The 12,225-nt window shown below is 34.9% G+C and overlaps 1 long non-coding RNA gene across 1 annotated transcript; it reads right to left on the reverse strand.

The window, feature by feature from the left end:
- Positions 1–571: 571 nt before the first annotated feature.
- On the reverse strand, positions 572–1,722 carry LOC145167611 (uncharacterized). The gene is made up of 2 exons (XR_013741302.1): positions 1,058–1,722; positions 572–915 (listed from the first exon to the last, which is right to left on the reverse strand). It is a non-coding gene; the product is annotated as an uncharacterized LOC145167611 (long non-coding RNA).
- Positions 1,723–12,225: the final 10,503 nt, after the last annotated feature.

Raw genomic sequence — 12,225 nt, forward strand, 5'->3', positions numbered from 1 at the left:
ATGTTTATTAAATAAGTTTAAATGGTATTACGATTAATTGCTCAAAAATTATGTATTATGAACCGAAAGAGTTATGATTTTCACCCGAGTTCATTTTAAACATTAATTTACAATCGGGAATCAGTGGCATGAAAACCATAGAATCGTACCAAACTGAGCGTGAAACCTGAAAATTTTGACTTCAACACGGTTTCTACTATTCGTAATTCATGTCGAAAATGGTTTGGAAATCGAATTCGGTGGTTGCGAATCTTAACGATAAAATAGTCCAATATTTCAAAAATCAAGTACATTTATATACATATATGTGTGAAAAGCGTATTTTTCAAACAATATAATATTTGGTGGCTAAAGTTCTTATAAAATCCATATTACATATAACAAGTACACAATTATGTTAAACCCAATGTGCATATGTTAAGTAATTAAAAGCCTATAAAAACACTATATATATATATATATATATATATATATATATATATATATGTTAAGTGTCATTCTAAATACACATAAGTACATGATACTAAGGAAACTATTAATACATATCAAGCCTAATAACAATTCAACCAAATACATGAAGAGATACATGTATTTTAGATACATGTATTTGACAAGTTTTCTCACACACAAAAACACCCACATGTTTAAATAAAAACCAGTAATGCAAAGAAATGTACTCTACAAGATCATCCAAAGATTTTAGTACACAATCCATCATCAATTTCACCTTAAAAAATCGGGAATAAGATCACAACTAGCTGGAACAAGTTGTCTTACCCTCCCTGACACTCTTCCTTCTACAACAATTCACTCCATTCTCTCCATCTCTCTCTCACGGTGGAAGAAGAACCACCGGAATTGGAGTTTTCCGGCCATCATAATTCATACCCCCTTCGTTCTTCTTTGTTCCTTTTCCTATCAAACATCAAATTCACAACAAAGTGAATCCTTGCTTCCATTCCCCAATTAAACACCAAAACCCAAACATCAAAGTTCATCCTTGGTACCTATCAAACAAACCAGTCAAACACCTCAAGTATCGACTGTTACTACTTACCGGAGGTCAAAGCAGTTCCGTCGGGGACATCCTCCATCGAAGGCGACTGCTGGCGAGCCAAGGCAACATCGTCGCCATCCCACCTCTCTAACTGTTTCCCCCTAGGTCTTCATTCGTTATTGTTGCTGCGTCACTTTCCTCGATCTTTGACTGGAGACGATGAAATCACGAAGGAGGAACCTGAATGGCCATCGGAGCCTCTTCTCCCCTCCGGTAGATGAAGCACCACCCAAACCCACCATTCTCTTCCTTTTATCCCACAAATCGAAACTGCTGAACCCCCATTCACAGCGACTGATGATGTTGTCGCTCTTCTGACGGATTGTTGCCGGTGACGAGCTGCTGGGAACGAGAAGGGTTCGCTGGAAAGCAAGCTCGCAATCTCCTTCAATCGATCTTCACAGCCCCTCCCTTTGATTCGTCGAGCACCATCTGAGAACCCCCAATCATTCCACTTTTTATGCTTGCTACCAATCGAACCAGAAGAGGAAGAAGACGTCGGCGATCGCCATCGGCCGGCGCCCCTACATGTGATTTACTCGATCGTCACCGGAGATCGTACCCTTCACCCCCGCTGATTCGTTTTCTCGATCTTTTCAACGTTCCCTTGACTCGACTGGATGAACGGATGAAGAGTATGACCGCGTCGATTCCTTTTGCCCAAAATTTGGTATCAGCTGGCAAAAACAGTCCCTCCATTATGGCCTTAAAGTTTAAATCAGTCCCTGAATTGAAAACCTTATAAACCAAGTCTCATGTGACTTAGACTTTACAAAAATGGTCCCTTTAGATATCATTTATTACAGATTTAGTCCCTTGAGTAAAATACATTACAAAATAGCCTTTTATTTTAAATATAAAATAATTGAAAACGAGTCCCTTTTAGTTTAAAACTTAACCAAATAGACCCGGAAACGTTTAAGAGTCCAAGAATGGTTACGTTGCGATTTCTCGCGTAAAGCTTCACCAAAAACGAACCGGGATCGAGATCACGCATCGAATGTGAGTTTCTACGGCCCTCTTTTACGGTTTTAATATTTGGAGTAGAATATATGCGTGTCTATTAAAGTTGGATGATTTTCAAGTTTTATATACAAAATTACATCTTACTTGGTTATTGGTCAAACGTTTATGAAATAGCAATCTAAAAATGTGATAAATCACTAGCAAATCCATTAAGTTAAAGTAGATTGTTATAAGTTGATATACTTATACTTTATGTGAAAGATAAATATAATTATTAAGAAAAATCACAAGATTATAAGTAGATTGCTATAATTACACAAGTGGATATTATGAGTCACAAAAATGATGACTTTACATGTATAAGATAAAGTATCTCATGGAAGCATGGAACGATATAATAATGACCAAAACTATTATCTGTGTATAAAATGAAAGTATATTGCCATAATTGATGGAAGGTTAAATTCATGAAACTATATAATTATTAGTTAAAATTATAAGATTTCACTTTTAATGTATATATAAGATTATGTAAAAAAGAATTGAGAAGTTATTAATATATTTTTAAATTAGTTATAAAAATATAACTTCATTATATTAGTTATTTATTCTTATCGCAATAAATAACATGATCAACTTCAGGACTTAAGAGTCGTTATTTACGAAATAAATACTTGTCGAGTATTGTATTTAAAGACTTTATCTTTATTCCAAATTAAATGTATTAAAAATATTCTCACATTATTTATATAAAATATGGGAAATGTAGATCTACGGTCGATCCAAACTTGGATAAATTCAAAAATTAGCTATTATGCTAACACAACATCGGAACCGTATCTAGTATGATAAATTCTTAAAGTTATAAGAATTTCGATTATCGTTTTCCTAAACGGTGAATAATGTTACATATCCAATGAATTTAGAATGGGTTATATAGGTTTATCATACCTATTCCAGATAGGTTTATCATACCTATTCCATACATGTTTATCATACCTACTCCATATATGTTTATCATACCTATTCCATACAGGTTTATCATACCTACTCCATATAGGTTTATCATACCTATTCCGGATAGGTGTATCATACCTATTCCATACTGGTTTATCATACCTACTCCATATAGGTTCATCATACCTATTCCATATAGGTTTATCATACCTATTTCGAATACCAGATCCGATACGTTTGAGTATCCATTATAAACTATTCCGGGTTTCGCGAAAGATAAGATCTCAATACTTAGTAGAAACTCTCCAATATATAACTGTTAATCCTCGAGGGAACGACTAACGTCGGGTGTAAGTGTCATATTATTGGTCTTATATGGTACGACCGCCCGCCTGGAGTTGCTAGCCACAACTACATCTGACGAGATGAATTTTGGCTCTGACGTTAGCATTATCGAAACATTACCACATGTTACAACGGGGTGAATGACTTTAGCACGCACGCCTTATTATGGTGTCAGTGCATTAATAAAGTATAGTGTCACGAGTTCGGTTATAATTTCATTATAAAATCCCAGTTTTGTTTCGTTACCGTATAGAATCGATATTGGATTTATACGGGGTTTATGTTCACTCATTCTAGTTGAAAGAAACTGTATTTAGTGGGATAGCTTGTGACTCAAAGCGATAAGTGTCAATACCAAAAATTAAGTTATATATAACACTTAATTAATATCATTACATGACTCGACAATATTTATTAACTTATATAAGATAAGTTATTTATATAAACCATTTGTTTGTATAAGAAAACACAATATTTATGCGGGATAAGTTTGCCCCACCAGTTAAGTGTCGGATTTCAAATTAAGTCAGATAATACTTAATTATTGTCACGACACGATTTTACAAAGTTCATAAATTCAAGACTTATGAGTTTTTCATATAAATGATACAAATTCTTGTATAAGGTTTCAAGAATAAAGTTGGTTATTTTATGTTCTCACAAAGGGTACCATTTCCTATTTTTATATAATTTGATATTCAAAATATTTATATAAAAATACACTTTGATATAAGTCTGAATTACTTATATGTATTTTCCAACTCTTGTACATTTGGATTTGAACAAATGGTATTTATGAATGAGTCATAACAAATTTTTATAACTCAATCATTTTATACTTTTTAATAGAAAAGTAAATATTTATAAAAGGTGGCCAGCCAGCCAAATTTTACCAAACACTTTTGGGTTATAAAAGTACTATGCGTCAAAACCTGTAGAACTCACCAACAATTTTGTTGACGTATTTTAAATGCATGTATTCTAAGGATATTTAACAGATCGGAAGTATTCGCTCAGAAGATTCTTCATTAATTGTATTATACATTTGTAAACGCCAGATTGTTAGGCGTGTGTCACGATTTAGTGATAGCCATTATCAATGTAATTTCTATTTCGGTTATAATAGAAAATTATATTTGTACTGTTCAATGTATGTTTAATAAGTGTGATTACTGATTTACGTTGTGCATCTTGGCGTTTCTGCCGGCGGCCGAGGGTGTGACAGATTGGTATCAGAGATATTGGCTATAGTGAACTAGTACTTTCTTATGAAAGCGCATCTATAGCCTAGGGCTTACTCTCTTAGGTTAAATATATTCCTTAACCCACAAATATAGGGTTATGCATATATAAACTCGAACCATTGAATGCCAATACAATGCAAGGTTTTAGGTCAAACACCTTAGCTAAGTTGGTTGTACATGGGCCGAAACACAACTAGACGTAGACTGATCACCTATGTTTAATTATGGTTGGACCGATGTACAATCAAACTTGGATTCGGTTGGTAGACTAAAACACTTGAAATCCAGAATATTTAAAGAACATCACAGTTCCAAAACACTTGAGAACTCTTAAAGAGTTTAGTGAACACTTTACCAATACTTGGAAAATAGTTACCTTAAATGCTAATAAAAACATAAGTATCATAAACGTAAATCATGTCCGAACTTTATCTTGGAATATTAATTACTCAACTATGATATCCTATGAATGCATCTGTTAGATCTCGTAGGAACACCTTGCAAAATATATGCACCTTCGCGAATCATTTCGAATTTGGTTTAGGTATTCAGTCACTTTGTTTGTTTCTGGTTGTGAATCGTATGACTTATGATGGGACTATCCAAGTTCAAAAGGACACCTACGCCTACCCTTCGTCTTTTGTGACCCTTTTTGAAGGAGAATAAATCGGACTCGATAAAAACATGAAAAATGAAGATTGTTAGGAATCTTACCTAGTTTCCAAAATATCTCGATTCAAATGAATCAAAATTTCAAAACTCAAGATATAGTCAAAACATTGGGCAGTAGTCAACTTTCTCTGTAACATTCTCTTCGTGAATTTGTACCATTTGTCCCAATACTTGGTGGTTTCTTCTCACTCGTTCCAAGTGTAAAGTTTCACCCTTGTTAGTACTGTAAAAGTGTGTTGCATATAATACTCATAGTAGAGTCAATCTTGAGCAAACCCACGACAATTCTACACGTTTGACATAATTTAAGCACTATCGTTTATATACACATCGATATTTTCACGCGACTCATTTCCCCTTAAACTAATTGTAGTGAGAAAAAGATATGTCTCACAAGAGACCAGTCGGTGATCGTCCAACACCAGCACAATCGCTTGCCGCAATTACGATTGAGATAATGAATCGAACAACTAGTATCTAGCATCTTGGTCTCTTACAAAGTCAACATGAACAACGACTCGGGACAAGGTAGATTTTGTATGCAACAAACCTGGAAGTAATAGTGACATCAACCTAGATCCTTCTACAGCATTGAATGGATTGTAGGAATGAATCCCTAGAGCAAAAATATGGAATCAATATTTCATGTCAGCTCTTGTGTAGAAAACTAATGTGATTAGCTATCACCTACACTTTTAAAGGCACAAAATTTACCAAGTAGAACTATTATGTGTAAATCGTGGGCATTGACTATGCTTATGCCACGACTTGAGAAGCACCACAGGTGATGCATATGGAAGTGAGGTATAGAAGTTAGAACAAGCACTAGTTAAAGTAAAGCTTGTTATGAAGAGGGTGAAACTGCCCAAGGCTGAAGAACCAGGAGGTAACCACTCGAGATAGAGTAATTGTGATCGGAACAAGGAATGAAATCTAGGAACCATCGGTAGTGACTAGTGTGTTTCTCATTAACCACTTTTATACTTACGTAATTGTGATACAGACGTGGATCGAAATATCCGTGAACCCTAAACTTAAACCTATTCTGAGTCATGAACCTAGTTGTTTGGAGAAAACCTGGAGAGCATAGACAACTGGTGAACTGTCGAAAATCTACTCGTGAAATTTTATTAAATTTCATCCTAGCACTTACCAAATCATGTTTGTCATGTCAATCTCGTGCGCATGTCACCTAAAGTCTGATATCATTGTTTATATGACACGGTTTTGTTTGTGTCACGTCAAGTCGTTATACAGCCCTCCCTTTTTAAACGATAAAATAACTATGAACGATTGATCTTTACTTATAGACCTTATACCAATTCCGAGTGGAAGCTTGGACATTATCATAGGTATGAATCGACTACCTTCCCATTGTGTCTAGATCTGTACTACAAGAAAGTTGTACGACCAAATCTACCTATGAGAAAACCGTGGTCATTTATGATGACAAGTCGGAGAAAAACCTAAAGTTTTCTTCCTACCCTAAAAAAATCAAACGATGGACTGTTGTGAACTTCTTGGCTCACCATGATTTAAGCAACCTTGTGAAGGATTTAATCAAATGTGAAGGATTTGATAAAATATGGAGAATTTAATCAAATTTGAAGGATTTGATAAAATGTGGAAGTATAAGTGAAGACTTCTTCCCAAGAAATGAACGCTGGAATTTTAACAACAAAAGAATTTATGTTGGCTACTACCAGTGATCCATCAGGAACTTCCCTATAGTAGCCCAACCGTCAACTATGTTAACACCAAAAGGAAACAAACTCTAACTGGAAAGATAAGCAAGAGATAGTATTCCAGAAATTGGAACAACTATGGTGTAACACACCAATCCTACCTTTCTGAAATAACAAAAAACTTGTTCGTATGTGACGACACGAACATAAAGGATTGAGGTGCACATAGATGAATTGAGGCAGGGTTTTTGCCTATGCTTTTGGTTGAATGACATAAGTGAGAAATTTTCTGTCATCATGAAGTGTGAGATTCGTTAACTCTATAATAAGATTGACATAGTAGCAAATGTCTTGATCCGAAAATAATGTACCAAACCCCGCTGGGTACGAATATTGACTATGAATATCCATTCACAACCTACAACTCAAATTCGAGAAGTTTAACTCGAGACTCTGAGAAAGGAAAGGCTTCACGAATGAAGCTCTATGAAGGATGAATAAACAGGTCAAGATCAGAGATGACAGGACGCGATACTTTATGAACCAAATCTATACCCCTAAGTACAGTGAACACGTGGGCATACTTTTGAATAAAGCTTACATGTTAAAGTGTCCATTCATCAAGGCTCTGACCTAATGTGCTTAGATTTGAAAGAATTGAAGTGATGAACATGCATGAAAGCGGAGATTACCATTTGAATCCTTATATGGGCGAGAGTGTCAATCCTCGATATTTTGAACAATGATTGGAGTTACGAGACTGAACAAAAAATATGAAGATGATATGCTACATTTGGATCCATGAATTACTTACAAGATCAAGAAAAGATTGTGGGAACCAGAGGAAGATTTTAGACTGATCATGAATCATAAGAGAGTTATGTGATGAAAAGATGTAAGCCTCTCGACTTCCAAGTCGGAGACTGTGTAGCTTTAAAAAGATTTCCCTTTAACAAGAACGGTTCGGTTCAGGGAACGAGGCAGGTTAAACATGCATCTCAAAGGACCTTAGAAATTCTTAATAGAATTTGGCCTTGATATTTATATCAATTTATCTCGAAAACTAAACAACATTCATGACACTTTCTCATATGCCAAATCTCAAGGAGTGTCGATCCAATGACAAACTTGTTATCTCTCTCAGTGAAGTGAACTAGAGAAATCGTGCAAATATTTCATAATTTGGAAAGTACACGCGGTAGAATTGTATATAAGATGCGACAACCTTTAAAAATATTGGATTCGATCGTATTCCCTATTCCCTGATTGGGTTGTCACTTATGGTTAAGTCATCTATTGGATCGATTATCTAACCTAGATCAATGCGACTTAAATCGACCATAGAATGATCATGTATGATCAAGCAAAAAGAAAACTCCACCAATTATTTTATAATGTTTTATCTACACGTAAATTTCGGGACGAAATTCCTTTCAACAGGAGGATAATGTAACAATTGACAAATTTGGTCAACTATTGACGATCAGTTACCGTAAGCGTTGCTATAATCTAAAGCAAATATACGATACGCTAATGTTTATTAAATAAGTTTAAATGGCATTACGATTAATTTCTCAAAAATTATATATTATGAACCGAAAGAGTTATGATTTTTCACCCGAGTTCATTTTAAACATTAATTTACAATCGGGAATCAGTGGCATGAAAACCATAGAATCGTACCAAACTGAGCGTGAAACCTGAAAATTTTGACTTCAACATGGTTTCTACTATTCGTAATTCATGTCGAAAATGGTTTGGAAATCGAATTCGGTGGTTGCGAATCTTCACGATAAAATAGTCCAATATTTCAAAAATCATGTACATTTATATACATATATGTGTGAAGAGCGTATTTTTCAAACAATATAATATGTGGTGGCTAAAGTTCTTATAAAATCCATATTACATATAACAAGTACACAATTATGTTAAACCCAATGTGCATATGTTAAGTAATTAAAAGCCTATAAAAACACTATATATATATATATATATATATGTATATATATATATATATATATATATATATATATATATATATGTATGTATGTTAAGTGTCATTCCAAATACACACATAAATACACATATGTACATGACACTAAGGAAACTATTAATACATATCAAGCCTAATAACAATTCAATACATGAAGAGATACATGTATTTTAGATACATGTATTTGACAAGTTTTCTCACACACAAAAACACCCACATGTTAAAATAAAAACCAATAATGCAAAGAAATGTACTCTGCAAGATCATTCCAAAGATTTTAGTACACAATCCATCATTAATTTCACCTACAAAAATCGGGAATAAGATCACAACTAGCTGGAACAAGTTGTCTTACCCTCCCTGACACTCTTCCTTCTACAACAATTCACTCCATTCTCTCCATCTCTCTCTCACGATGGAAGAAGAACCACCGGAATTGGAGTTTTCCGGCCATCAGAATTCATACCCCCTTTGTTTTTCTTTGTTCCTTTTCCTATCAAACATCAAATTCACAACAAAGTGAATCCTTGCTTCCATTCCCTGATTAAACACCAAAACCCAAACATCAAAGTTCATCCTTGGTACCTATCAAACAAACCAGACAAACACCTCAATTATCGACTGTTACTACTTACCGGAGGTCAAAGCAGTTCCGTCGGGGACATCCTCCATCGAAGGCGACTGCTGGCGAGCCAAGGCAACATCGCCGCCATCCCACCTCTCTAACGGTTTCCCCCTGGGTCTTCATTCGTTATTGTTGCTGCCTCACTTTCCTCGATCTTTGACTGGAGACGATGAAATCACGAAGGAGGAACCTGAATGGCCATCGGAGCCTCTTCTCCCCTCCGGTAGATGAAGCACCACCCTAACCCACCATCCTCTTCCTTTCCTCCCACAAATCGAAACTGTTGAACCCCCATTCACGGCGACTGATGATGTTGTCGCTCTTCTGACGGATTGTTGCCGGTGACGAGCTGCTGGGAACGAGAAGGGTTCGCCGGAAAGCAAGCTCGCAATCTCCTTCAATCGATCTTCGCAGCCCCTCCCTTTGATTCGTCGAGCACCATCGGAGAACCCCCAATCATTCCACTTTTTATGCTTGCTACCAATCGAACCAGAAGAGGAAGAAGACGCCGACGATCGCCATCGGCCGGCGCCCCTACATGTGATTTACTCGATCGTCACCGGAGATCGGACCCTTCACCCCCGCTGATTCGTTTGCTCGATCTTTTCACCGTTGCCTTGACTCGACTGGATGAACGAATGAAGAGTATGACCGCGTCGATTCCTTTTGCCCAAAATTTGGTATCAGTTGGCAAAAACAGTCCCTCCATTATGGCCTTAAAGTTTAAATCAGTCCCTGATTTGAAAACCTTATAAACCAACTCTCATGTGACTTAGACTTTACAAAAATGGTCCCTTTAGATATCATTTATTACAGATTTAGTCCCTTGAGTAAAAAAAATTACAAAATAGCCTTTTCTTTTAAATAAAAAATAATTGAAAACGAGACCCTTTTAGTTTAAAACTTAACCATATAGACCCGGAAACGTTTAAGAGTCCAAGAATGGTTACGTTGCGATTTATCGCGTAAAGCTTCACCAAAAACGAACCGGGATCGAGATCACGCATCGAATGTGAGTTTCTACGGCCCTCTTTTACGGTTTTAATATTTGGGGTAGAATATATGCGTGTCTATTAAAGTTTGATGATTTTCAAGTTTTTTTACATCTTACTTGGTTATTGGTCAAACGTTTATGAAATAGCAATCTAAAAATGTGACAAATCACTAGCAAATCCATTAGTTAAAGTAGATTGTTATAAGTTGATATACTTATACTTTATTTGAAATATAAATATAATTATTAAGAAAAATCACAAGATTATAAGTAGATTGCTATAATTACACAAGTGGATATTATGAGTCACAAAAATGATGACTTTACATGTATAAGATAAAGTATCTCATGGAAGCATGGAACGATATAATAATGACCAAAACTATTATCTGTGTATAAAATGAAAGTATATTGCCATAATTGATGGAAGGTTAAATTCATGAAATTATATAATTATTAGTTAAAATTATAAGATTTAACTTTTAATATATATAAGATAATGTAAAAATGAATTGAGAAGTTATTAATATATTTTTATATTAGTTATAAAAATATAACTTCATTATATTAGTTATTTATTCTTATCGCAATAAATAACATGATCGACTTCAGGACTTAAGAGTCGTTATTTACGAAATAAATACTTGTCGAGTATTGTATTTAAAGACTTTATCTTTATTCCAAATTAAATGTATTAAAAATATTCTCACATTATTTATATAAAATATGGGAAATGTAGATCTACGGTCGATCCAAACTTGGATAAATTCAAAAATTAGCTATTATGCTAACACAACATCGGAACCGTATCTAGTATGATAAATTCTTGAAGTTATAAGAATTTCGATTATCGTTGTCCTAAACGGTGAATAATGTTAAATATCCAATGAATTTAGAATGGATTATATAGGTTTATTATACCTATTCCATATAGGTTTATCATACCTATTCCAGATAGGTTTATCATACCTATTCCATACAGGTTTATCATACCTACTGCATATAGGTTTATCGTACCTATTCCAGATAGGTTTATCATACCTATTCCAGATAGGTTTATCATACCTATTCCATACAGGCTTATCATACCTACTCTATATATGTTTATCATACCTATTCCAGATAGGTTTATCATACCTATTCCATACAGGTTTATCATGCCTACTCCATATAGGTTCATCATACCTATTCCATATAGGTTTATCATACCTATTCCGAATACCAGATCCGATATGTTTAAGTATCCATTATAAACTCTTCCGGGTTTCGCGAAAGCTAAGATCTTAATACTTAGTAGAAACTCTCCAATATATAACCGTTAATCCTCGAGGGAACGACTAACGTCGGGTGTAAGTGTCATATTATTGATCTTATACAGTACGACCGCCCGCCTGGAGTTGCTAGCTACAACTACATCTGACGAGATGAATTTTGGCGCTGACGTTAGCATTATCGAAACATTACCACATGTTACAACGGGGTGAATGACTTTAGCACGCACGCCTTATTATGGTGTCGGTGCATTAATAAAGTATAGTGTCACGAGTTTGGTTATGATTTCATTATAAAATCCCAGTTATGTTTCGTTACCGTATAGAATCGATATTGGATTTATACGGGGTTTATGTTCACTCATTCTAGTTGAAAGAAACGGTATTTAGTGGGATAGCTTGTGACTCAAAGC

This window comes from Lactuca virosa, chromosome 3, assembly GCF_052849685.1.
Source record: "Lactuca virosa cultivar CGN04683 chromosome 3, Lactuca_virosa_CGN04683_v6, whole genome shotgun sequence".
In the NCBI taxonomy this organism is placed as follows: Eukaryota; Viridiplantae; Streptophyta; class Magnoliopsida; order Asterales; family Asteraceae; genus Lactuca; species Lactuca virosa.